This window comes from Mycteria americana, chromosome 3 (genome assembly GCF_035582795.1).
Source record: "Mycteria americana isolate JAX WOST 10 ecotype Jacksonville Zoo and Gardens chromosome 3, USCA_MyAme_1.0, whole genome shotgun sequence".
Taxonomy (NCBI): domain Eukaryota; kingdom Metazoa; phylum Chordata; class Aves; order Ciconiiformes; family Ciconiidae; genus Mycteria; species Mycteria americana.
This window is the reverse complement of record NC_134367.1, coordinates 114,536,502-114,564,383: the sequence shown is the minus strand read 5'-3', so window position 1 is coordinate 114,564,383 and position 27,882 is coordinate 114,536,502. Positions and strand designations below refer to the sequence as shown.

At 51.8% G+C, this 27,882-nt stretch overlaps 1 long non-coding RNA gene across 3 annotated transcripts; it reads right to left on the bottom strand.

Moving 5' to 3' along the window:
• Positions 1 to 511: 511 nt before the first annotated feature.
• Positions 512 to 27,329, bottom strand: LOC142407302 (uncharacterized). Of its 3 annotated transcripts, XR_012774886.1 has the most exons (5): positions 27,264 to 27,329; positions 23,914 to 24,025; positions 15,424 to 15,585; positions 14,802 to 15,076; positions 512 to 4,936 (listed from the first exon to the last, which is right to left on the bottom strand). It is a non-coding gene; the product is annotated as an uncharacterized LOC142407302 (long non-coding RNA). The 3 variants fall into 3 exon arrangements; XR_012774885.1 differs by lacking the exon at positions 512 to 4,936 and having other exon boundaries at positions 14,514 to 15,076; XR_012774887.1 differs by lacking the exons at positions 512 to 4,936; positions 23,914 to 24,025 and having other exon boundaries at positions 14,514 to 15,076; positions 27,264 to 27,312.
• Positions 27,330 to 27,882: the final 553 nt, after the last annotated feature.

Below are 27,882 nucleotides of genomic sequence, written 5' to 3'. Positions count from 1 at the left end.
GCAGCTCATCTCCGACCAATCTAGCAATGGGCCGTAACCTTCAAAGACCCTGATGCAAACAGGAGAGGTACCCAGGCAGCCAACAGGAGAGGTACCCGGGAGTGCTTTGGCTGGGTGAAAAGCACAACAAGCGGTCGGGGGGGCTGAACACCGCATGGGAAGAGCAGCAGAGGTGGCCTGGCTTCCCACCCAACAAAAGCTGCACAGCAAAGCCTGAGGGCCACCAGACACGCATATCCCTGAAGGCCAAAGGGAAGAGGGAGCTCAAAGCACAGCAGCCGTCACCCTGCCACACCAGCTCCTCTTCTCTCTGGGCTGGCTTTGCTAGGAACTAACGGGGGGAAAGTGTGAACCGTGTCCATGGTCTGACGTTTGGATGCACCCGGAGGGACTGCAAAATCTTGGCACAGGAGCCAGGAAGGGAAAGCAAAGAGATGAAGGGGTTTCTTCTGTTCCACGGTGCAATGAAAGCTGCGCCTCCGGACAAGTATTTTGTTTTCATGTGTTTATTTATAACCGCCACGTCGCCCCAGCACACAGCGTGAGTCTCTCTCACCTCGGGTTCTGCCTGGTGATGAGAAGCAGGAAAAGCAAACAACACCTTTCTGAAGTCATCTTCCTGGGCTGCTCGGTGGGACTTCAGCACAACCCCGCAGGGAAAAAAAAAATCTCCCCGAGGCTTTGTGTCACATCTTTATGGACATGCTACTAATGGCAGTTTCCAGTATGTCCCACCAAGCCGCTGTGAAGCACTTTGGATGGAAAGGCAATACCATCAACCCCCCTTTTCAGGAGGAGAAATGCAGGCAGAGGGAGGGTGCAGCTTCTCCAAGGTCTCTCCTGGGCCAGCGGTGGAGGCATCTCCCAGGTCCTAGCTGAATGTGCTGACTCCCCAACAAGCATGGCGTCGTCCCGCCATTCATGTCTGTTGATGCACAGTGGCTCCTCCCAAAAAAACATGTTCCACACTCATACAAAAAAAATACACCCTATAAGTAGCATATGTTTCTGGAGGAGAAAGTTTCCTGTTTTGAATATGGAATTCCCTTCTCCCTCCACCACCCCAAATTTTAAGGGGCTTTCTATGGGAAAAAATTAATTTGCAATTTTTTTCCCTTTGATTTTCTCCTGTTTGAATGTTTCTCCAGCCCACAGATGCCAAAGGGATGCCTGTGGAGTGTGGAACTGATCTGTGAGCCAGCAGTGGCGGGGGGCGATGGGAAGTCAGTGGATGCCTGTGTTGGAGGAAAGGCCAGGGGAGGCAGGTGTCCCAGGACCCTCTCCTCCAGCCCAGGACACGAGTGCTCCATCAGGTCCCACGATGCAGAAAGGGCCGTGGTCAGACCCCTCTTGGTCCAGGGCAGCCTGGGCAGGACAGGCAGGCGTGCAGATGCGCTGTGGGTGCAGCAGTGGGGTTGTACCTGAGGCTGGGTGCTGGGTGTGCCTGGGAGAGGTCCTCTGTGGGACCCAGCCACCCCTTCTGCCCCTGCCATCCCTCTGGTCTGCTCGGGGGGATAGAAACCTTCACACTCTGAGCTCAACACCACCTGCGCTTACACAGCTTCCACACCAGTGCTTATTCCCCTGCTCCTGTGCACTGGCAAAAAGCAGACAATCCCTCCATCTGCATTTTGTTAAATCTCTTTATTTCCATGCCACTTGAAGCCCCCTCCCCTCCACACACACCTTAGGGTTAATTTCTCTTGCTGGGCACAGGCATCCAACACGTACCCACTATTGCAAAGGGGGCTTTGCAAAGGGTCAGCAGCACCTCTCGGTCTCTGCTGGAAAAACCTTGCTTTAGATGTCCTGGGATCTGCCACATAAGCATTGAAATGCATCACAAGGTCTTGAAACAAGACACACCTAGGGATGGTTATTTACCCAGAGAAGCTGAACCGGTGTAAAGGGAGTGCTCTGAACGTACTGACTCTGTAACAGGACCAGTGAACCAGATCCTGATTAGAAGAGGAATAAGCAGAAGAAGAAGGAGGAGAAAAAGGAAAGAAGAAAAAGAAGAAAAGAAAGAAAAAGAGAAAAGAAATTTAAAAAGAGAGAGAGAGGAATAATCTTTTAAGTAGTTTTCCTTCCAAAAAATACAGCAGGAAACCTCAGGCTTGGGGAGAGGTTAAATCTGTGTGTGAGGTGGCACCAAATAATGCCAAGGTAAATCCTAACTCTGCATTGCTCTTCTTAGGGCAGAGCCATGTACTTGCGCTCCGCCATCCGAGAACACGCTGTGCTTGCTGCCTGCACACAACACGTTGTACTCCAGAGTCTCTTAGCAGAGCAGGGATTTTTATATTAGCAAATAAAAAAAAAAGACCTCTCCGAGTAAGTGACACCCAGGTGCCAAGCTGGCATTTTGGCCGGGTGAGGGGTTTGAACCAATGTGTGGGTCAGCCACATTCGACCATGCAAGCCTGGACCTTGCTGCAGCAGCACAGTATGATGGCTGATGTCGGAGTGTCAAAACATCAGGAGTTTGGGGCTTGGGGGAGTTTTTGGGTCTGCAGGGGGGAGCTGGGAGTCGTAGGAGAAATTCAAAGTCCCCTTTCAGGTTTGCCATCTCACTTGCGCCCCTACCCTGAGACAACAGGCTGGTATTGAATTAACACACCAGTGGGGTGGTTACAGGGTGGCTGCTTGTGCCAGCCCTGTGATAGCGGCATTGAACTCTGGCAGGGGGAAGGCACTCCAAAATCCTAAAACGCCCTGCTTTGCGCTGTTTCTCCATGGGGAGCTCTAAGGGATGCTTGCAAAACACATCTTCCCTTGGATGCACCATCGCTTATCCCCTGCTGTGTGCCTGGCTCGCCTGCTCACATTTTAAGTTCCCCAGATCTTCACGCAGCACCTAACACACCCGTGACTGCAACCTGGCCTGACACCTCGGTGCTACCGCCCTGCCCTCCAGATGTGCTGAAACAAAAACCGCTCTGGAGGGGAGGCACGTCCCCAGCCACCCACGCTGTGGGTCTGCTCTCCCAGTGTGGCCGCGAGCACTTGAAAGCCATCGGCTGCAGTTTGCATTAAAAGAGGACTTTTGGCTAGCGGTTGCCTTGGCAAGGGGCGGCGTTATTCGGTATTTGACGAGGGCCTTAAAAATAAAACCAGAGTGAAAGGAGATTGAATGGGAGAAAGCTGGGGAATAAGGTCATTGCGACACTGGTCAGTTTGAAGCGCTCTGACACAGCAGAGCAGAGCCGTCCCGTGGGCAACGGCCCTTGGCGTGCTCGCACCTCCCGGGGAGCCGAGCGCCTGCACCCAAGCGCCCGAACCTGCCGAGCATGCAGACGCGGCGCGGATCCGTCCCAGCCACCAGAAGCGGTTCCCGTTTCCGCTGCCGGGGGTGGTGACTCTCGTAAAGTTAATTAATCTCTTCTTACAGCACAATTAACCTGTGGGAACCGCTTATAAAGAACAACATGTTGTAAAATCCAAGTGTTAAGATGTGACATAAATGCCAAGATTATCTTAAAAAACCCACACTGAATCCCTTCAAATAATACATTTGAAGGTCTTTCTGACTCAGCAGCACGTGCTTAAAACTTAACAGAGGGCAGGGGGTCACGCTCTCCGGACTTCTTCCCAGCTGTCCTGGTTAGAAATGATCACACATGCTGTAATCTCACGTGTCTCCGTGCTGCTGGAAGAGCAGACTTCAAGCATTGCTTCCCAGCGGCAGCCGCCCGTGCTAGAACTGCGAGAGGTCCCAGCAGCATGGCAGAAGAGGCCGGGGCTAGCATCGACCCAGAATAAAGCTGGCATACTTGCTGCCAGAAAGCTGCCATTTGTCCCCGGCTTTATATATATATATTGCAAGCTGTACTTTGACTCTGTGTACTCGAGGGAAATATTTTACCTTGAGAGCAACAATATAAAGCTTGTCTGCACAGCTACCTCTGCTCCTAACTGTATACTACCTCATCAACCTTTGAAATGCGAATCACCACACTCACACACAAACACCATCTGCAGAAAATAAATGTCATATGCAAAAAGGCTGTCCCTTACGTGGGAGTGCAGGTCTACTTGGAGGGCTCAGAAGTGCTCAAGGGGGGAGAGAGGCCTGGTTTAAAAGCTGGGGTTTTTTCCATCTGGTTCCAAAAATTAAAGGACTGTCTTGACTCCTGGATGAGATGCATTTTCCTAAAAGAGTCAAATTTCCATTAATAGCTAAAAAAGCAAGAATAGACACTTGTCAACCTGCCCTACTTCAAGTGGAAAAGCAAGTTACACACTTGTTTGCAAGTCTGTAGATATTACTGAGGGCACTTTGTTCCAAAGAGGGACTTTGGGATTAATTTGGGATTAAAGGCACTTTGGTAGCCATTCAGGCAGGATCATCAAAGCCTTGCTCAACCATCAGCACCTGCTCTCCTGGCTGAGGGGCTGGAGGTGACACAACCGCCCGCCTCCTGGGAGAGGCAGTGGGGTGGACTATCTCCGCTGATGGCTCTCCATCGTTTCCTGGGGCTCCAAGGAGGACCCACAGGTGATGCAGTGACTCAGCCCTGCTCCTCCACAGTCTCTGCTCTCCAAACCACCCCCTCGCTTTGGGTTCCTCTATTTTTAAATGTCAGGCCACTTTGCTCTTCAGAAGGTGCTAAACACTTACAGCCAGGGCTTTTACTAGAAAATTTTCTGCGTTTATTAGTATTATGTTAGTACTAGAAAAGGGAGGGAAGGGCTTGTAGTATGGACTGCGCAAACTCAGATCCTTTTTGCTTATAAAATGGCTTTTCACCCTTACCTGATCAAAAAGCTGTCAGTCCAAGCGGACAACAGACAGGTCTCCACGCCTGCACTGCTGCTGAAAACCACAGTACCAAGCTGTACACAAGTTCACAGGAGGGCTCAAACAGGAACCCCGCCATCTCCCAGCCCAAAGGGCAGGTTTGGGACCGCAAGGCTACACTTCCTCCCCAGTCACCTAGAAAAAAATACACCGTCACCCCAAAATTTATCACCCTGCAGCAATTCAAATAAATTCTAGCTGAGCCAATCAGAACATTTGTTTTATCCATGCTCGTTTATGGAGTGCATTGATGAAGCCACATTCATTAATCCAGCTCATTAAATGTTCTGCCTTACTCCTGCCACTGCTCAGGAACAAGGAGTTTTGTGCTCCGGCGTTCCCGTCTTCCCGGGAGCCCGTTATGCGGGAAGAGGCAAGGCTCACACGGGGATCAAGGGGCAGCTATAGGTGCAGGCAGGGATCAGGCGCAGACAGCACCGGGGAGGCTCCGGCTGGTGCTGTGCCTGACTGCAACCAAGCGGATAAACAGGTAATAAATGCAGAGCAAACACGTCTGCTGGGGAGCCCGTGCCTTTGCGAAAGAGTGTCTGAGGCTCAAAAAGAAAAGAAAAATACTACTAATAATGCTGCCTGACGCTCCTGAATCTTCTTTAACTGCACCGAGTGGATTGCAAGAGGCAAGCTCGTAGTGGATCTTATGATGTTTTAAGAGTTACACGGGGCCAGCTGGAGAAGGGGACACCCAGGGACGTGCATGGCCAATTTTGAGAGAGCAACGCTGCTCCTGTAACCAGCAGCTGCCGGGAAATTTTTGCAATCAAACGGTGGGAGTTAAAGAGAAAAGCAGCCTGGCAGTAAATATACTTAGCAAATTCAAACAGTGAACGAGTTCCAGGAAATTGAGATAACCCTGCAGGCACAAAGATCCTGATCCAAAGCCCACGGAAGTCAGTGGAAAAGAAAATCATGTTAGCCTTTAGCAGGCTTTGGATGAAACCCAAGGAAAGTCAAATAAGCGATCCAGTCCCAATGACTCTGTAATTCTTCCCAATTAAATAGCCACCCAAATCTCACACACCTTCCCTGGCAGCTCCTCACTTGCCACTTGGCCCCCATACTGGGAGTTTATACTGAGGGTTACCTATACATACATTTTTCTGCTCACTAACTGCTACTGGGTCCTGCTCTCCTGGCAGCTCTCTGGTGTCTGCGGCTTTGTCACGAGACTGAGCATTTGGCATTTCTCCTTGAGCCTCCTGTAGTTACAAGGATGTTTGAAGATTTCAAAAGGCAGCAAACAAAAGCTGAGCAGCCCCAAAAGCAGCAAATTTCCACGTAACCTCACGGCACTCAAACCCAGGGTGTGAGATTCACGGGTCACGCAGCAGGGACCATCATCCCATGGCACGGAGAGGACACATGACAGGAGCAGCCAGACACTTGCCAGGCTGAAGAAGATCACCCTGCACCATCACAGGGTGGAAGCCCCCAGCCTCCCACAGGCATCCATTTCCCAAGCGAAGATGGGCCCAGAGGCATCTGTGAGAGGCAGCAAAAGTCAGCTCTTCGTAGACCCAGCCGAGCTCTGGTTACATGCTCGGCCAACCGGCTTTGCCTCGTGCTTTCTGGGAAGAGCATCGCATACAAGCTGGCCACCATCCAGAGGTCCACAATCCAGCAGGCAAAGGAGAAGACCCAACATCTCCCCTTGTCCAAAAACATTTAACCAATCTGCCAGTTTTTAAGCCCGCTGGCCCTGACTCAACCTCATCAAATGCCGACGGTTGATGACGGTGAATCATTTCACGTCATCCGCCCTCCAAGATAACGTGGCCGTGAGTCAGATCCTGAGCTGAGGTGGGAGCCCGGTGCCCCCTCCACATCTGCAGAGCTGCACCCTCCACCACCCTGGATCTGGCCCTCTCTGCCTGGGAGCCACCCCAGCTTCAGCCATCCCAAAACGCTGCGTCTCTCATCTAACCTCGCGGTTTGGCTGCTGTAGCTAGCAGGCAGACATCAGCTCCTCCAAATAATAGCTGCTCACCTTTTAGGGGGGATCTTATTGTCAGATTTCCCACAGCCACATGGCAAATGGGGTTCAGCTGACAGCATAGCCATCCCCTCTAATGCACCCATGCTCTATGGGGTTGCAAAGCAGGAATTTGGGTCTGTTGGTAGAAACGTCCTTTGGAGAGTTTCACTGATCCAACCTACATTGCCCACAATTTTCTCTGCTGAATCCTGTCCCTGGTGGCATGCACCAGCCTACATGCACCATGCATGGTGCAGAAACACCTCTTTTGGAACAACTGCCTCTATGAATATTGAAATTACTCGAAAAAGTAGGAATACCTTACAACCCCTCCTCCTCCCAGGAATACTTGCAGCTGATAAACACAGCAATTTCTGTAAGCCCCTGCCCTCTCTCTGAGGTACAGTCTTGGCTAGTGCTCACTGGTATGGACAGTATGGGTTGCGCTGTGCTCTCCTTCCATGGGCTCAGGCAATGCTGGCATGGCCAGACCTTACAGAGGTTCACCATCGGCTGGATGTATTGCAGATTCCTGACATGCTCACCATAAGGTCATTGGGTTTTTCTTTTTCCTCCCACAAAGGGAAAAGAAAAAACAAAGAAAAACCCTTTTTCTTTTTCCTTCACAAAGCCCTTCATTTGTTTAGAAAACAAAATCCAAAGAAAGTAAAATCTCTCTTTTAAAGAGGACAGTCTCAATTTTCCCAAGGGGTGAGCAATTCGGTATCTCTCTCTGCTTTGGGGGGTCTGGTGCAATACCCTGGTTTAAGCAGGATCCTTGTTTCGGCTGCTCAGCAGCAAGGGGACCCAGCCTGAGCGCTTTACTTTTAAAATAAAATGTGGTGTTTTTCCTTCGCTCCCTTTAACTGCAATTGTCTGGATAAAAAAAAAATAGCAGTTACACGGTGCCTGCTCCAGAGACCACTGACATCAACAGCAAATTGCTCCTGCCTTCAGTGGGCTTTGAATCAGGTCCTAAAAATGCAGCCCAGCCCATCCACATCAGCAATACCACAGTCAGAAATGAGTTCAAGCATCCTAGAAATCCAGAGAGGCGGGGGAAAAAACCCCAAGGTGACATCTAGGAAAAGAAATGTGCCGCAAGTCAGCAGCTGCGTTAGAGCTTGAGGGGGGATCACGGGGCGGGGGGGATCGCTTGGCACCGCCGCCGTGGAGTTAGAGGGACAATTGCCCCCTTAACATGAACGCTATCCCGCTCCAGCCAGGCCACTCAGTTTCTCCACACTGACAAGTTTTGCTGTCCCTGGGCTGTCAGGGCAAAGCTAAGCAACCGTTTTCCAACAGAAAGACCCTTGTCAAAGAAGAAAGTGTCTTCCTAAGAACGATATGTTTGTATGAGAAAATACAGACATTTTATTTCTAAGCGCTCCCTTCCCCCACTGAATTTATAACATTAAAATGAATTGGAGAAAAAATAAGACTGTTGGTTTTTTTAATTACAACATTTATCAAAGAGCGGCTTTCATGATGCCGGAAAGGAAATCGAGTTGAGACTTTGGAAAACTTTTCCAGGAAACAACTCCTTTTTTTTAACATGGTTTTAGTACGGTTTCTTAAGGCCATTAAAACTTAAGCAAGAGCTGCATCTGCTCATCATTCCCCCTCTTTTAACATTTCAACCCACTGAGCCCTTTCAAACAGATTTGATAGAGGGTGAGAGCTTCTAAAGATAGTAAGTTTCAGTGAGTTTTCTGGGGAAAGAGCTCTGGAGAAGAGCTCCTACGAAGCCCTCCCTCCCCACCAGAGAGGCTGGAGCGTGAGCTGAACCATCGTTAGACATCAGAGAAGCCACTGCAAGGCACAGATCCATAGAGACCTGGCACATCAGACTGGCACAACCATTTGGGATGGGTCCCTGTTGCAAGGGGCATGAGCCTGGAGGGGTTCGGTGGATTATTTGCTGGAAGCAACTGGGAGCAGCTCGGCTGCAAGGGTATCTGGCGCTGTAGGGCTGCGCAGCTTTGCCACCCACGAGACCCATGGCCAGCATGTGGGCAAGGAAAAAAGTTAAGGCTGGGTGACACAGCCTGCTTCAAGGCAGGGATATTTCAGGTTCTCCATGCCTACCACTGGCTCCCCGGAGGTCAGGTCCTCGGTGAATGAAGCAGGCAGTGGGTTGTGACCCACGTGCTTCCCACCCACCATGCCGGCAACAGCACGGGTCCAGAGCCAACACCAAAAATCAGCCCTGTTCAGGATTACTGCCGGTAGTGTAAGGCACCCCACTGCTGTGGCATGACCTCTGTGGGCATCTGACAAGGGATGGACCGTGCCCTGTTCCCTCCCTCCTAGAAGGGCTTGGGCTTAGGCCAGGTCTTCGTGCGACAGCGTGAAGGTCTAGGCTGGGTTGTGCTAATGATGCAGACTCAGCCCTTGACTCCAGACAGACATCCCTTCATTGTGGTCCTCAGCAGTTGCCACCCAGGAGAACCACGCAGCGGGTGAGACGCACACACTTTCACCTCACAGCATAGCCGGTCTCTTCCTGCTTGCCCACATTTGCCCATCATGGAAACTATCGCTTGGCTGGCAGCAAGGAAAGCCCCAGCAGATGCACTGCCCTGGCTGCGGGCAGCCACTCTTGATTGCTAACGCGGAGAGGATGTGGGTTACAGCTGTTTCAAGGGGACATTCCCTGCTGCAAACTCACATGCATCTTTCCCCAGTTTTTTCCCCACTACGGTTTACTTCTCACCAAATCAAAGGCAGCAGATCGTATCTTCCTTAGTCCAGACAGGTCTGCTTTGCAGAAGATGGTGGTTACATGCATAAAGTGAAACTCCTCTTCTCTGTGCCATCCTTCGCCCCAGCACCTCCCAGCACCAAACCTCTTCTGAGAGCCAGCCTGAAGGAGACAGTGCTCAGGCTTTCTTCTCATTTGAGCCGAGTGACTCTGGGGTGGTTCCTTTCTTCTTCCTTTACTGAGGCGCAGTAGGATCTTCTGGTATGTGTCAGTGTTACAGCTGATCTTCCTATTGACTTCTCCATTCACAAGTGGAGTTTGTGACTCTGCCAGGGAGGGTTGGGACACGCATGCCCGAGGGCCATCAGCATTACAGGGGTGTCTCTCACCCTGTCCATTCCCAGAGCTAGAGATGCCCAGCTTTTGCCAGAGGAAAGGCTTGAAGTATTCATTTCCCAAGCCGTCCCTTGGGGTTTTTGTCCAAGGACTAGAGGCACGCTGGTCAAGGCACAGAGCTAGCCTAATACTCTGGCCAAAGCAAAGCAACTTCTTCTGATGTTTGATAGAGGCAAGTTAAGTCCCAACTGCATTGATGCAGACGGAACCAGGCAGAGAAATGCAGGACGCCTACCTAGAACTAAAGAAAATGGCCCAGAAGAAATAGACATCCATCTCTCCATTAGAGGACAGATGAACACCTGGTTAGAGCAGCTACCTTCCAGGCTTGGTTCAGTATTCCCTAGTCAAAGACAGCTCTCCATTGACACAGACGGGTGTCAGTAAGGCTGCTGTGAGTGTCCCATCTCAGCACTGACTCAGATCAGGTGCCTGCCAGAACTTCACTTCTCTGGAGGCCAAGACTAAAGGACCCCATCTCTTTTTCCCCTGAAGGAGGTTACTACAACTACTTGCCAGAAGAGCTAAGCATGCCATCTCCTGCAGCTTTCCAGGCTCATATTTGCTATTGTAACCAGCTCTAGATGCAGCTTAGATTTACAGATTTTCAGCTTTGACTCTCCCTGTATCTGCATGGAAGAGTCTTGGGCTCCCTCTGTACGAAGATGAGGACCTGTGCAGAGCACGTCTCATTGAGTGAAAGCTTTAGCACTCTGCAGCACATGATCCCAGTGAGTGCAAATGTCCTGCAGAGACAGGAAGGGAATGCTGTCACCCACTGTCTCAAAAGTGTTTAAAAGGAAAAGTGAAAGAAACCATCCCCACACCCAAGCAACCTGACCCCAGGGGGTTAAAGCAACCCATACCTTGGGAATTGGGTGGCAAGGGTTCAAGTCTCAAGCCTGGCTCCATCAGGCCAGGCTTTTGAGCTCTTGCATTTATAAGCAAGAGCTGTAATCACCATGCTCTCAGCTCTGTGGCAGGCATGCACTCACCCTTTTCATCCCATCCTTCATCAAACTGGACCCTGCATTCCCAGGAAAAGTTTGGCTGCCAACTAAAGCATCCACACACAGGTTTTCCTGCAAAGCCTCTGCGTGCCTCCCCTTCCAGCAAGGGCTGGATGGCAGGTCTAACAGGAGAGGGAAGGAACAACGCTGTGCAGTTTCCGATGCTTGCTTTTTGAGCACATTCCTGCTTGAAGACAAAGGTTTCCAGCTCCTTGCAGCATTTCAGGGAGCCACACCAGTAGCTGCTGAAAGGCCTTGGGCCAGACCGCCTGCAGCTACATCTCTGCCACTCTGTAAGCTGATGTGCTTCTGCTCATCTACCAGATCACCAGATGAAGACCTGGTCTGCTCTATTTTCTCATAGTTATTTCCTCTTTCCCATAGCACTTTGAAGGGTCAGGAGGTTTCCTCTATATACAAAATGCTGCTTTTCCCCCCATCCTTGGGCAGCTCAATACCTAAGAGTAATCCTTTTATAGAAGCCTAGTGGTTTAAATTACATCATGTCTGTTCTGATTGCCATTAATAATATTGGATTAGCTGCTCTGCAACCAGACCTGTAACGAGGAGGACGTCCCACTGTGCCCGGTGCTGTCCAGGTGCGTGGGCGGACACAGCACCCTTCACACTTCCCTCCTTGGGAAGCTGATCCGAACCGAGGACCTGTCCCACAGCAGCTGGAAACTGCTGTTAATAACCTCTGAAGCAGCAGAGGCTGCGTCCCCCCCTGCCCCAGCCAGGGAGGTTTGTCTTCTCCAGCAGGTGAGTTATCACGGCTGAAGCTGCCGATCTTGCAGAGAGTACAGGCTTCGTTCGCACCCCTGCTCCTTCCAGTGATGTCGGTAGAGAGTTGAGTAAAACACACAAGATATCTCTCAGCATTAACATCCTGGGCAGAAGCTGCAGGGGAGAAGTGCCGTGTAGGAGTGCGCTGGAGACCGAATCGTCACAGGAAGATACGCTCATTTATTTTTCCAGTACAGACCTCGTGATCTCGACATCTCCTGGGGCTTTCCCAGCCAGCCTGGAAGGTCTCCGCACTGATGTGCGTTAGCCAGCACACGGTCCCGTTCGACTCAGGGCCAGCATGTCATCAGGGTGTATTAACAAGGGCCTGTCCCTCTGATGCTGCAGGCTCTTCTGGCACCCCCGGACGTCCAGGGTACACAACAGCAGCTGTGCCAGCTCCGGGAGCCTCCACTGCTTGGGGAGTATCAGTCAGTATTTTTGGTGCTGATTTTCCCAAGAGATTTTAGGGGCTCATGCCAGGGGTGAAAGACACTACCTCCTTCCCGCACCCACGGCTTTGACCAGCTCCCGCTGCCGTAGCCGTGACGGACAGAGCAGGGTGGCTGTAACTGGGATGGCCCCGGGATGCAGAACAGAGTGCAATGACTCGTGGGGCCAACTTGGAGGAGAGCGATTGCCACGGAGTCCGGCAGTGCTTTTGGTGGCCAACCTACCAGGCAGTCCTGTGCTGCCTGGCTTCCCGCAGCCATGGGCAGCACACCCCTTCCCCGCTCTTAGCCACCCGCCACGGCTCACCCTGTCCCTGACTGGGGGGACAGCCTGATTAGGGAATGGATCCAGCTTAAAAAAAGGTCAATACTGGGGAGGGAGGAGGAGCAGGGATTACTTTCAGAGGCAGGTCCTTCCCCAGCTCACGGCGGTGTGGTGGCATTACTCCCAACCTGCCTGCAGCGACGGGAGCTGGGGAGAGGCAGTCTGGGTTGAGCGGAGGGGAAAGAATTTGGTGAAGCAGCTGAGCGATGCCAAGTGCAGGGTGAGTACGTGCGTGTCCTAGCCTGGCCACCAGCTTTGCACCCCGCCAGCCACGCACTGCTCCAAAGATTCCCATTCCCTGGGGCTCTGCTTAACTCATGCGCTCACAATTTCCTACTGGAAAAAAAAAAAGAGAGAGGGAGACGTAAAGTAGGTCTGAGGGAAACATCCTCTCCCCCTCGCCGACTAGCCAAGAAGAGCTGGCAATAAAAGGCCAGTTCTGCCTGCTCCCTGGTGCTCCGTTTTATTTGCCTTTCCAACACGTGGAAAGAGACTTTTGGCTGGCACAGAGGTATTTTGAAAGGCTGAACTTACAGCCTTTCCTACCTTTCCAGAGGGGGGAATGCTTGACCCGTCCCTGGCATCAGCGCATGTATGGACCCCCATCTGTGTGGGGTCAGACTTGCACATCGTCCTTCTTTGCAGCTAGAAGTACTTACCCAAACATCTCTCTAAACACCACCGAGTTCCTTTTTAACTTGGCTTTCAGCTCACAAGCTGACACAATTCCAGAAACTGCGATACTAGTCCTGAAAGTGAAGCCCCACATGGTACATCCTGAATGAAAACAGCTTCGGAGCTGAATGAGAGCAGCGCTGACCTGCAGATGTGGCAGGAGACGACAGTGCAAGGCTCACGCTCAGCATGGACCCCACCACGCTGGAGGACAGGCTCATGCTCCTGCCACAGCCTGGCCACATCGCTCAGCATGTACCACAAACCTCCAGCCAGAAGACCTCAGGGGAACGGCAACACGGCCATGAAGGTACAAGATTTTGGGATGTTGTAGAGACAAATCCATCCGACCGCTGCCTCTGCAGCCAGTCTGCATTGCACTGATAGCCCTGCCCAGTGCTTTTGGAGGCACAAGACAGAAAGCAACACCCTACTCGATGGAGAACAGGAAAATGAAGCAAGAGCTGATGGTGGATCACCAAGATGGTGAGTGGCCCTGCTCCTCACAAATGCCACCTTCCAGCAGCTCTGAGTGATCAGCATATCGACATGGATATCTTTAAAAGTACAGGTTAAACATCCATCAGACACTGATCAGAGTTTAAAACAAAAAAAGATCAAGGGCCACACAGTACACAAAAGTGAGCGTGACCCCCTCCCAGAGATGTTTCTGCACAGCTCTGTCTCCAAAGGGATGCAAGTACAGATTAGAAGACACTAGCTCTTCTTAGGGATTTTTACCCACTTGAATAAAAGAGCATGGCATCTGAATTAGCACGTTGCAACCAGAACCAGCACTGATAACCTCTTCTGCCAGACACTACGAACACACACAGCAGAGACAGCGACCAAGCTCCAAGTAAAAACAGACATAGGCAATGAAAGGGACACGCAGGGAAACGGAGATGAAGGGCCTCTGAGAGAGCCTAGTGGCATGGAGAGGTTTCCTGGGCCCAGACCAGCACGCCCAGCTTCCCTGGGAGGGTGCATCCCGACCGCACCGGGCTGCAGAAGGACAGACCCGCTGTCAGTGCTAGCTGTGTGAAAACTGGGATGCTAGCCCTGCTGCCAGGCTGTGGAGCATCCCGGGACCAGGCATTTCTGTCCCAGTGCATCACACCCTCAAGGGCAGAGCCCACTGGCGTCAGGCTGCTGGCCAGGTCACGCCAAAGAGCACTGGGGATCTGCCACAGCGCGCGGTGCGAAACGCCGACTGGCTGAAACCGAGTCCACCGTCTCCCTGTGGGATGCAAAGCTGCTCCTTTGGCAGCACAGCCACATCCGGAAGAAATTCGGGTGAGCCTGGTGGCTGCGGGCACAGGTCCACAGCCCCTCCTGGGGGGTCTGGGGAACCATGTCCCCAGGGCTGCCCCTTTTGAAACACAAAGGTTTCCAGGTGAGCAGGCTGCTGAAGGAAGGGAAGCAGAGGGAGTAGACTATGTTGCTTCACCACAGCTCCACATCCCACAGGGTAAAGGGACTCAGCTCTCCCCATCCAGGCAGTCGCCCTGACGGGCGTCCTCACTCCAAGCTGGGGCTCAGGTGTCTACAGGCATGTGAGCGTGAATTCACCCCTGGGCTCCTTTCTCCTGGCCTCGAAACCAACCTTGGGCTTCCCAATGGTGAGCAACCGGGAACTCGGGAAGATTTCTACTTGACCTGCTTGATTTGTGCCACCACACTGTCCCCTGTGGCGGACCACTGTGAAGCAAGAAGATGCAGAACTGATGTTGTTTTAGCAGCCGCTGCTGTGTCTCCAGAAGCTGGTGCCGTTCGACCTCTTCGTGGTGATTGTGCATCGGACAGCCAGGCAGGGGTCTGCCAAACGCCTGGTCTTTCGCGGTGGTCACTGGCAGAGCTGAGATTTCTGGAGTCGCTTTTGGAGACAGTTGTTTCCCTGCCTGCCTTCCTCCTCCTGTCTTTCAGAGCCATTCCTGTGAAACATGGAGGGGCACAGGGCACAGTTAGAGATCAGCTGATCCCTTAGCCCACCATGGCCCAGAGGACGTGAAGTTCACATTGTCCTTTATCAGATAAAACTTGCCAGGAGTGAATCCTAACGGGGTACAGTCTGTAACCCCCAGGAACCATCCAAATCTGCTAGCAGGACTAGAAAAGGTGATTTTTATATCCAACTAACTTTTTGCATATGTTTTCATGAAAATTGCCACGTTGTAGAGAGTTTCAAGTGGGTTTTGATGGGAAAAGGAAATTCCCCAAACATATTTTGGCTAACACTCCAAAGCAGGTGGATTCAAAACATACTGCAACAGTGACTTACAGGATATGTAGTCTGATGCTCACTTATCCCTGTTCTCCACAGAGAGGCCTCATCTCCCAGGATGGACTCCTATGAGCAACTTCATGGTGGTGTTGCACCTTCTCCAGAGATAAAAGCAAAGCACCTCATGGAAGATGCGGTCGTCCAGAGGAATTCAGCCACCTGGAAAGATGGGGAGAAGACGACACCTACCATGCGACTCCTGAAAGGCATGAAAAGTTTGAATCAAAAATATTTTTGTAAATCTTTTGGTAAGGTGCTTGCACTAGCCAGGCAGCTGCCTTCAATTGCTGGCAGCAGCTTCCCTTTGGGCAAGAGCTGCTTTTCTCCTCCTTGCCCAGGAGGGACTGACTGATGTCAAGCTGCAGCACGTAGCTTAAGAAGGGGAGTAGGAGAGGGAGAAGAGCTGCATTTTCAGATACAGAGAAATACTTGTCTATGGACTGTACATTGCTGTGTCAAATCACGTCATTTAAGCCATTGTCCAAAACAAATCACATCCAAAGATCTTGTCGCAGGTTCTCCAGATTCATGTCCAGCCTGTGCCCAGCACAGACACTTGTTCATGTGGGTATACCAGAAAACACTGCAGCGCATCGCTGCCCATTTCTCTGACCAGTTACTATATTAAACATAAGTCCTGGGGAAAAGATGCACCCTCCAGGGTTGGGAAGGGTATTTATATGAAAGCAGCACCTCACCAGCAGAGCACAAAAACAACTGAATTCTGGTCAACACTGCCAAAAGTCTTGACTACCAGAGATTTGTAGCACTGTTGCTGGTATTCCCATGAGGAACTGGCACACAGAGCAAGAGCCGTCATATAATCACACAGCCAGCCCAAATCCTGGCCTCTGCCCATAGTCACTGACAGCCCAGTTATAGCAAATTGCCGTTCTGGAAAGAGGAAACAGGAGTTGAAACAAGAACCACATCGCTGCTGGTAGCCGCAGCCATCACCAGCTGCTGAGCTCATTCCCTTTCTGTGCTACAAAGGAACAGGCAAACCCAGACTGGCCAAGAAAGATGTGACTGAGTTCAAATAAGCCTGCAAACAAGTAGGTTACCAAATCAGCAAGGCCACCCTGCAAGAGAGCTGGGGCACCCTGCCCAGGGGCAAAAGCAAGCCAGGTAGGGGAAGGAAGTCCTGAGCTAGGAAGAAGAGACGTCTAGGATAAGGGGAAGCTACCTCAGAAACACAGAAAAAAATATTAACAGAAAATAGCCTAGTTAGCAATGCAGCATTTAGCTAATGAAAAGCACAGAAATGGTTCTGCCCAGATATCTACAAGCAGCAGGGAATATTGCCGTAATTAGTAAGAACTGCAGGTTACACTCGGTAAACACAAAAGGAAGCAGGCACACTCATACTGAGAATCAGTCAGCCCCTAAGGGAAGCCACTGCCGAGAAAAGCCTGTCCTGTACCTCGCTGCTACCTGTGCGTAGTGGGGCCATTACCTCTGAGGTGTGAAAGTCTGGAGCTCGGCTTCTGAAAGCACAAAAATCTGCGTGAAGGGAAGACACCTTTCAGGAGAAAGGATGCCTTTTTCCTAGGTGTCAGTGAGAGGACCTTTATCATAACAGCTTCGTCCCGCTCACCCCAAATTCTCCCTCAGGGGCAAGCAAGGTATCTGAAGGGAAGAGAGGTGTTCACCTGCCCATAAAGCATCATGAGAGGGTTTGTGCTTTTGTTGCACTGAACTGACAAAGAGGACTTTGGCCACCACATGGCATCAGTAAGGAGAGTCTGCCCTCTGCTTGCTTGGAGAAAGAGAGGGTGCCCAGCAGGGATAAATCACTGCTCCCCACTGCTGTTCAGAGCAACAGTGATTTCTGCCGGCTGGCAATAGGGATGGCCAGGCCTGGATCAAATAGGTGCAGAGGTTCCCCTGGCACCACCTTTGCTCAGGAACAACTTTCTGAAAAAAAGAGTGCTGCTGAGAGCCTTGCCCCCAGGGCAGGGGTGAGTTTTACCAGGGCCTGGCACCGAGTACAGGAGCTCTTCCGTCCTGCCCTGCTCTCGGCCCGTGCTGAAATTCAAAGTGGCTGCCAGCACACCTGCAGGCAAAATCACCCCCATGATGGGAAAGTCTGAAGGTCACAGATGCAAACAAATATTTGATGAGTCGATACAAGTCAGCCTTGAACACTGCACCTCCAGCGTCGGGGAGGACCCCCCTGCGCCATGCCTGTGTGTGAATGCCCTTCAGCATACCGCCCACGCTGTGTTTGAGCTGCCCCGCTGTGTGCACACCGCTTGCTTTGTTAATGTTTAGACTTTCTCTGAAAGGCCTGTCTAGGCTCAGCGAGTGGGAATCAGTGACATGAATTAGCTGGAGACAAAGCGTTTACCTCAAATACTGCTATCACCTCTCTTTTCCGTAGGTGGAGGAGCCACATTCCTCCTGGGCTTCTCTAGGTGACCTTTCCTCCACAGCCCACCTTCTCCTGGGATTGCCTGACCTACATCTCACCCGCTCTGGGGATGGCCACCAGAAATCCCCCTGGCCACCCTCCTTCCAACCCTCCTTCCGAGCCTGACCAGGGTCAGCCCAGCTCCTTAACGCATGTGAAGGGTGTTGAGGGGAAAACGCATCTTTTGACTCGTGCTCTCGCAGCTGAGTGAGAGACGCAGGACCGAGCCTTTGGGTGAAAGCCCTGGTCCGTGTGGCAGCAGGACATGAGGTTGCTCATGGGACAACAGCCCTGCTTTGATGGACCTGCTCTGCTGATGTACATGTGACTGTGTGACTTTGCCCTCAGGATGCATGAGACTGTGCTCAAGGGAGCAAGAGGGACCAGAGCAGTCTCAGGGTTGCACTTAAACTGCTGTTGCTGATAAACCGTGGATATTGTCGCTGTAAAATCATGGGAGGTTTGTACAGGATGCCAGGAAACATGATTTTGACGCACTTGATGATAGCCTGTTCAGTATCTCAAACAGCCTCTCCTGGTACCCAGCTCTTTGTCTCTCTCCGTCTTCTCTTTGCCTCTTCCCTCCCTGTCTCCTTCCAAGTCCTGTGGAATTTCTTCCAGCCCAGCTCCAAGGAAAACCAGCAGCCTTGGATCGCAGTGCAGGAATATCATCACTTTGGGGTAGACCTTTTGCTCCATCAGGACCTGTGAAACAGGGGGCATTTTCCTCCCCCACTAAATTTTGTTGCGGGAGGCCTGCAAATTGCATGGCACAGTGCTCTCACCTGAGGGAAACGTCCTTCATGACATGAAGAAGAAGAGAGTGTTTTACTGAAACCTGAGATTTGGTGGGGTGGAGTTGTCTTGTCTCCTGACTCAGCAAACCTGGGTGGACCACCTGCATGTGCCCCAAGTGACTGCTTGCTCTGCTGGGAGTTTTGTGGAAAGCTGGGAGAGAGAAGAAGTTTTAGGGTTACTTTTTTCCACCGCTCTGTAAATTTTCATACAGAAAAATAAGCCTGGCCATCCCACAGGCCCTTCAGCCAAATTTACTGCCCTGTCACAGTGTGGCAGGAGAGCAGGAGACCCACCAGCCCTTCCAGCTCCCCACCCAGCATCCCAGCACAGCTCATCCAACCGGTGCAGATTTAGGGCTCTGCTGTGGCTATCCTGAGGAAAGTCCGGTTTAAAAGGAATTAAGAGGATATTGCAGCATTTTTACAGGATTAGTTTAACTGAGATCTGTGCCACAGACAGTGACAAGCCTCAATGCCGCTCCTCAGAAAGAGGAACCTATAAGACAGACCTGCCCACAAATCTCTCTCACAAAAGTCAGTTATTTCCCCCAAATAACTTGGCAAAGGCAAGCCATTTCATGGTGCCAGATTCAAACTCCCCTCCTGTCTCAAGAGCTCAGCTTTCATCACCCAGACTCCGTGTACCACCTAAATCAAACGCCACAAGACAGTACTTGCCCCGGTGAGCTCTGATCCCCCCTTGCTGCAGGGGCTGGGCATTTATTCCTAGAAATCCTCCCAAACCCTCCTCAACACGGAGGTGGCAAGAGCAGCAAAATGCCCCATTAACCATTTTTTCCCTAGCCCTGCCTCATCTTCCCAGCAAACGAGGTTGGCAGCAGGTTTTGTTTGAATTCTCCAGCTACGTGGCTTTTTCTTTTTTAACGCTTGGCTGCCCAAGCACAGCCGCAGGGCTTGGCGAAACAGGCTTGACTTTCAGCCTTTGAGGTGGTTTCGGACCTAAAACACCTAAAATCCTGGTGCTAAAAATATACCCTGCCACTTTCAAGAACTAAAAAAGTGGCTAGTAGTCATGTTAATTTACCTGTCGGCCTGGCTTTAGCATCCCCATATGTCTGCTAGCGAGCTATTTCCCTCCTTAAAGAGGAGTGTTATCTCATATCTTTTTTCACTTTAAGTCTTAGCTTATAATCTGTGATGAAGGGACCATTTAAAAAATACCATCGTGCTCTTCTGCAGCAGTTTCAGGTGCTCCGGTTCCTCCCAGCCATACAGCTGCGTGGGTTTCTGGGCAGAGGCCCACATATAATAGCTATTTCTCTAAAAAGCCTCTCAAAAATGCCAAGGGGTGACCCAGCACCAGGAATTCCAGGCCTGCAAATGGATGTGGTCCCATCCTGCTGGCCTCAAGCGTGCCGGGTTTGCCCCACCCGGGCTTGGGGCAAACTTTTTGGTTATGGACCCTGTCCAGTCCAGAAACATCAGGACTAACTAACCTGAGACAGAAGGAAGTCCCAGGATTTCGCCTGTACGTTATAGCCTGTATACACTGGGTGGTCCAACCAAAGCTCGGCAAGCTTGATGCTCTTGGTGCAGCTCCGGGGAAAGCTACGCAGGTAAGCCTTAAAGAAGGGGAGAGCCCCGTAGGGTTTGGTTCCCGCACGCCTGAGCACCGCTCTGCCCATCCAGGCTTGCTCCTGAAAAGGCTCAGGATGTGTAAATTTGGTAACGTAGCAGCTTGGGAACAGCGTGGGTGCCGTGTCCAGCCATGCGACCAGAAGCGCACTTGCACATCACCTCCTGGATGGGTACCAGCTCCCATGCTGCTGCGAGTCCAGCAGCACGACAAACTCTGTGCCCACTTCTTCTGGTGCAAGAGCTGGCCCTCGGAGTCAGCTGTTGTGATTTGGGGCCTGGAAATGCCCCTGAAGCTGCCGGCACACACACAGAGCCACCACCGGGGTAATCAAGCCGCTGCACCGAGACCTGAGCAGCCACCTCTGCCAGCGCTGTCTGCCTGTCCCGGCCCTCCTCTGCTGCTGGATGCCCCAGCCATCCTGATGCACCCACAAATTGCTCTTATCCAGGATGCAGTGGCGACGGAAGGACAGGGAGATACAACTGCTCACACAGCAGTTTGTTACCTTCTCCAGGAGGCCTGCGTACGGCTTTCTCTCTTAAGTTGTATCAGGATTATCTTTATATTCATACTTCCTCTGAGCAAAATGCTTGGTTCTAAGGAAGGGACTCACCACCTGGCACATCACCTGCGTGGCTGGGAGCTGGAGGTGTACGTGAGCATCCAAGCCAGCCCCTGAGCGCAGACATGAGCTCCGATCCAAGCCTGCCAGTGAGGTTGGCAGAGTGGCTCATGCTTGGAGTTGGGGGTCTGGGATGCCACGCAGCCGCTGGCTCAGAGCATTGTTGCAGACCCATCCCCAGGTCCATGCTACCATCACTGTTGCACCCAGTTGCAGGGCACAGGGAGGACGTGAAGCCTGGCTCAAGCTCAGGATTGCAAGCAGGCTTATTTAAACCTGCAGATCACCGGTGCCTCCCACTCCCACCTGGGCACCAGCAGACCTCAGCATGGCTGCTGTAAGCATTGCTATTATCACACAAGTACTGCCGTATCATCTGGCAGCCCTGTCTTCGGGCTCGGTGGCATACCTAGAAGACAAATTACCCGATCATCTCAGCTGTTTCTACGCATGTTTAAGGCCAGGTTCATCTTGCGTCACGCCAGGCGTTCTGCCATGCAAATGCCCTGCAGTTACTGAGGTGACACCACAGAAGCGATGGAGCACTAAAACTGGAGTGACGCAGCGAGGGGAGCGGGCTGGTTGTAAACAGTGTTTTAAAATTCTTGTATTTTAGCTCCTTCCCTGGGAAGTTGTTGTGGAGCTTAGTGGAATTCAAGCAAAATTAGACAAAAGCTGCAGAAGGGACATTTCCAGCACCTACGTTGCAATAAGCCCCATCAACAGGCGGGTATCACCCTGGCGTGATGCAGTCCAGCCCTTGAGGCAAAGAGGAGCGGATCAGCGGCGGTGTGGAGTAACTCCCCTCCTGGAGACCCTCGGGCGCTGCGTAATGCAGGCTGCACGGTGGGTCTCGGCATTTGCTGCCTCTGTAGCACCACTGCGGCGGTGGGCTTAGGTCTTAGGTGGTCTTAAGAGGCAGCTTAGTTGTAGAGGCAGTCTCCATGCTTTATCACCCCAGCGTGACACTGGCTGAAAAACAGCAGCAGACGTCCGCCTGGCAAGGCTGAGGGAGAGATTAACATGCTCATGGCCAATGGGGGAGGCAGCGAGGGGGACTCTGGCCATTGGGTTTCCCAACAAGGCGGCTTGCACGAACACGTGAGCCGTGCCACCTGGGCAGGGGCATTGGGAGGAGAGATGGGAGGCTATCTCCCGCTGTCATTACCCACAGAAGCAAATGGATGAGAAAAGAGTGAGAAACCATCTCCAGAAAGAGTAATCCAGAAACCATTTAGTTCAGGCAAACCAAAAATTGTAATTTCGGTTTGAAAGCCAAACTGTAAAAACAATTGTTCATACAGTTGTCCCTGCAACCGAGAAAGCAGCTGCAGAGGGTTTGGCTTTTTTTTTTTTAATGTGAAACCAAGCAGCGGAAATGTGAACAAAAACCTTGCAGAGCTGAGATTTTGCATATTTACATGTAATTAGGAGACTCTTGGCAAGGTGTGCTTTACTAAGTATTCCCCCATCATTTCTGGGACCTCTGACGCCAGCTTGCAAGAGTTGCAGCCTTCAGCGCCTAACGATGCATCCGGTGACTCTGAAGTGCCATTTGGGGACCGCCGTCAACTCAGGGCCGAGCCAGACCCTTGGTGTGCCCTTAGGGCACCTACCTCCCCTGGGATGTGATGGGAATTAAGCATCCCGGGGGCCTCGCTTCCACATCCCGGCTCTTGCCCCCTCCCAGTTTCGGTCCCTTCAAGGGACCCCACTGGCAGGGCTGCTCCCCACCTCCCACCCGGCTTCGCCTCCACCCCGGGACCACGTCACCCCTCCCACAAAGAAGGGCCTGTGCAGGAGCTGGGGCTCACGCCGTGCCGAGAGAAGTCATAAAGCTCCTTTTAAGCTGGCCAGCACAAAGCCGAGCCTGTTTGGCCGCAGGTTGGGGGCTGCTGCCTGCCCTCCCTGCCTCTGCCAGGCACTGAGTCATCGCCCCAACACGGGGCTGCCAGCCCAGCACCAGCAAGAGGGCTGGGGCTGGCAGCCAAGAGGGGAAAACCTGCCCCGCTAACTGCTGCAACAGCCAAAATGTGTGCCTCGAGGTATTGCTTTTTCCCAGAGATGCAAATAGGAAATACTGTCGAAAAGACCTGGGTCTGCCAGGGAAATGGGCAGCCACGTGGAAGGGGTCACATAAAATCCTCCTCGGGTTTGTATCTTCCACCACAAACCCCTTTCAAAGCTCTTTTTGACATAAAGAAAGAAGCAAGGGTTTCTACCTGTTTCCTTTTACAAGACACGGGAGGGAAAGTGGAAGATATTTTCCAGCTTGCAATGCTCACGACTCTCACGGTGGGGGCTTCTGCCTCCAAGACCCAGCACCCCAAGTCAGGACTGCAAAGAAATCTCTGCTGTTGTCTAAAGCCGTACAAATACAAGAGACACACAGTATTCTGCCCACGGAGAAAAAAAATCATAAGTGGGTCTCAGCACTTTTTCAAGCTTTTAAAGCACTTTTATGATTCTGAGTCTCTGTTTTTTTGACACTCTGAGCTGGCAGCAAAGCGATGCTTACAGGTCAGGGGCTTTACTGGTGCCCAAGGGATCAAGGTGTTGGTTCTCTTTAGCTCCCTTGAAAAGTACAGCCCAATTCCCTAAGGGTAAACGGAGACGCGAGCCTCCTGCAGTGATTTAATGCATATCATTAGCAGACAGGGAGGACAGCTACAGATACACGTCGTGATTTCAGTCTACCATCTCTTAAGTCATAGCAATACAAAAATTAAATAAAATCTGGATAAATCCTGATTTACATTTTACAAATGTACAAATTACAAATGTACAAATTACAAATGTAATCCTAATTACATTTTACAGTTTGGCTTTACAGTTTGGCAGGATAAATCTGGGAAAAGGGTCCTGCTCAGAGCCAGGAGTATGAGATGGATTAGAGAAACGTATTCCCGACTCCTTTACGCTGCCCATGCCGATGACTGAGGTACACGCTCCCTTAAAGGCCAGTTAGCACCAGCAGGAAAGAGCAGCAGCCAATTTAAAATTGAGGGAAATAAGAGACTTGGAGCCAAAAAAATAAAGCCCTTGAGCACCTCACCTGCGCCCAGCTGTGCAAGTTCAACAGCTGGGAGGCCTGGGCAGCCGCTGTTGCGAAGGCTGAGTCACACTCCTAAATACGTCCCAACTGGCTGGTTTCGCTTAGTAATTGCCTTTTTAGATCGAAGAAGAAAAAACAGGGGGTGAGGGGGAAGACAAACCAAACAGCTTAGAAGTCTGCAAGTTGAGAGAAAAATAACTTCAGCACAGGAAAAAAAGACTCAATGCAGGCGGGAGATTCATCCTCTCCATTTATTTTTCGTCTTCCTGACTCTGCCTTTCCTTTCCCTTTCTCTTCCAGGTTATTCAAGGCATACTGACAGCAGAGCCTCAGCCAGTGTCACGCCAATGTCCTTCTGAGAGTCTAAACCCAGGGCAAACGCCAAAGATTGATTTGCAAATTGGCATCAGCACTGTGCAGGCTGATGAAGGCTTCCCACACCTCCGCCCTGCGCTGAAGCCAAATTCACCCCATTTCTGTCTCCATAGATATCGTGGGCATTCTCTGACAAAGAAATGGTTTTTCATCTGACACACTGGCTAATCGTGCTGTGATCTCTCCTGGACTCACCCACAGGTCCTGTTCTTCTTACAAGCATCACAGATTTTAGTATTGACCTCCCTGGTCACAACAGGCGGATCAGCTCCGGCTTTTACATGTGTGCTGAGCTGAACATGTATTTGCTCTCCAAGGAAAGCTTGCGGTCTTGACTGGCAAGCAGAAGGCTCTGAAGGTATGAGTGGACTTAATCAGTGCTTGAAATGGCTTTCCACTCAGCCTCCCGTGCGAGGGTACGCCAGCGCAGCACACTTCAGCCATGCCAACCCAAAAGCTCCAAAGCTATAAAGGGAAGGGGTCAGACTCCTAAAAAAAAAACCAGCAAAGCCCTGCAGATACTGCTGACAAGCGGAGAGAAGAGGCTCCCCTCCCCTGCCAAGGGCTTGCTGGTTCCCTCTGCAAAGGGGATGAGTACCTTGGGCACACGGGGACATTCTGGAGATGTTCACTGCTCTGACCCAGCCCCTGGCCAGCCTCGCATGGAGCAGCACCGGGCGCTGCCTCTCCACTGCCTGACCAGCGACCACAGGGCAGCCCTGTGCCTCTGCCCACCCTTAGGTCTGGGGAACCAGGCCTTCACCACCCCCCCTTTTTTTTTTTCTTAACTGAATTAGTTGATTTTGCAGGGATGTAAGCTAGAATGGGACTCACCGACTAAGCCATTTTAAACCAGGCTTCCCTTTCATTTCCAAGGGCCAGCAATTCCCTCCTCCCAGTAGGATGCTCTGCCCATGCAGCCCACAATGCGCTTGAGCACCGAGGCACAATGGGGAGGAAGCACTGCAAAGCAACCGAGACGGCCGGGACTCCCAGCGTGGCTCTTGGCTCAGCCACCCCACCCCAGCCCCCAGCTCCACTGTTTGCTCTGAGCCCTGGGGATGCTGGCCCTGGCTGGGGATCTCCAGCTGCAGGCGTGCCAGCAAGCCTGCTTGAAGCTCCGTTAGCCCCTCCATCTCAGCCAGCCAGGAACAGTCTCCCCTGAAACACATCTGGCAAATCCAAGCTGGATAGTTTCAGGCAGACCGAACCAGGATTTGCCATTGAATAAGCTCCTTCAACAGCACTGCGATGTGTTGCGGGCACTCGAGAGCAGAACGGCCAGCTGAATCACTCCCTGATGCCCTCTGATCAGCCCTGAGCCCTTAATTTGCCCAAGGTCCAAATTAACCTCGCTGCAGTCCTTCCCCCGCTGCAGCTTCTGGAAGTCACTGCGTCCTGCTCCCCAAGTCCTGGCATCTGTCTCTCCCAGGGCTCCTCGAACGGCATTTCCTTGCAAGGAAAAGCCCAGGCGAACCATATCCTTTCCCTCCCTTTAAATGCACTCCTGTTTAACTTCATAACCCTGTCAGGGCTGGCTGTGCTCCACAGAAAAGCCATGTGGGTATTCCCACCTCTGGGCAAGGCTTCACCTAATAGGAATGATCTAGGAGATTTTGTAGGGTGGTCTCTGCTACATAGAGCCCGGCATTTGCTAGGGGAGAGAGAGAGGACGGTTTCTCACTAGGTTTAAGCTTGCTCCAGGTGATCACTTGGTAATCAAGTTTACATTAAAAAATACTTGATTTTGGTGGCAATTCTTTCCTTTCCCAAGTAATAAAAAGTCAAGCCAACTCCTGCTGCTCAGGGGAGTAACTTTTAACACCTCTCCTTAGAAATGGGCTTGCATATATATTACATTCCAGGCACAAAATAAACACAGAAGTCCGATGGGAAATTGCTCAGGGAACCGCCAGGCACTGATGTCCTGCAAGTCTTCACCCAGCTGAGCCCCCTGCGAGGACCTGACCTGCGGCCTTCATACAGCACCGGCATGGAAGCGCTGCCAAGCATCAGTAACCGCTCCTGACAGCCTCACATGAAGTCCCTGTCAAGATGTCAGGACCAATTAGTGAGCACGCAGGCACCAGGACAGAGAGCACTCCCCATGCTGGGTGGACGCACTCTGCTTCCAAGGCATCTGCAAGCCATACACAAAGTGACCGAGGGACTGCGACCCTCGTGAGATGCTCCAATAGGACCCTTCAGCAAGCAGACCCTGCTCCATCACACACCCCTAAAAGCTATACCTTGCCAGCAGGTAGCGGGGAAGGACCTGCACCTCGGCAGCCCTGGCTTTGGCTTCCTGCACAAGCGACCAAGTTTTGCAGGGTAAAAGCCACCAACAGACATAGGCTCCATGCTGAGAAACTGCAACGTTTCCATTCAGGCACTGCAAGGGAGAATGAGCTGCCCAGGCTTGGCATTTGCAGAAGCCAGCAAAGCGAAGAGCTTAATCCTTATCCCAGGAAGGAGGTTATCAGCTAAGGAGGGAGACACTGCCCCCCACCCCAGCCGTCTCTCTTCAGGAGAGCTGGGAGCTCTCTCCCGGACATAAACATTCAAGCAAAGTCAGCCCTGGCCCCAGGGGTGAACAAATCTGGTCTCCTGCATCCCACTCACCCAGAAAGTCATTCTGCCCAGAAGGAATAAGAAACTCCCACCCAAAGTGACCAAAACATTCTTCATGGCCCAGAGCACCTCCTCCAACCCTCATATCAAGTGTTTTCCTTCTTCCTCCACTTTCTCCCCTAATCTTTACTTCTCACGCAGTCTCAACCATGCTCACCAAGATGCTCCGGCTAACCAAGACCTCTATGGCAGCTCAGGCACTCTCATGGGAGTGGGAAACTCCACCTCAAGCAGAACTGGGATCTGGAAAGAAGCCATCATCCCCCCCACAGGGGTGCAGAGTCTGATGGGACACGTGTCCAAAATCTGTCTGACAGCAAAGCCTGATGTGTGATAGACCTCACCTTACTCTTTTCCAGACCAGCCTGACTAGGATCCTTGACCTACAGAGATCTTCCTGCTCATCCCCTAGGGCAAGGGTGGCCCTGATCATAGCCCAGCCTCCTTGAAATTCTGCTTCTGGGCAATGAGCAGAGTGGGAGGAACCTCTCTCCAGCTCTGGTCCAGACAGGAGTGGGAGGCAGCAATTCACCCACCATGAAGATATGCCCTGTGCTGTTCTCATCTCCGGCCGGCTGGAGGTGGGAAGGAAGGACTGCAACACAGCGCCTGTCAGACAGAGATCCTTCCCTTCCACGTCACATTGACACTGGCAATCGTCCTCAGCCTCCCTTCCTCTTTCTTCCTTAATTTTCCTTTCTCTTTCAAAGATTTGCTTCCCCCCCCTCGTCATTCAGGCCTCATTCATGTGACTCCTTGCTGGGTGGCAGAGGGGCCTTGGGGGACGTTTGAAGGTGATGGGGCAGAGGTGGCTTTTGCTCTGCATGGAGGTGTTTTTGCAAACCAGCCCTCACATGTGTTTCACAACAGGCAGACTGCCACCAGCAAATGGTGTAGTAAGCGCCTGCAATCCTGGCCCGGAGAAGACAACGCAGTCTGTTTGGCTGCAGAAGGATCACAGGA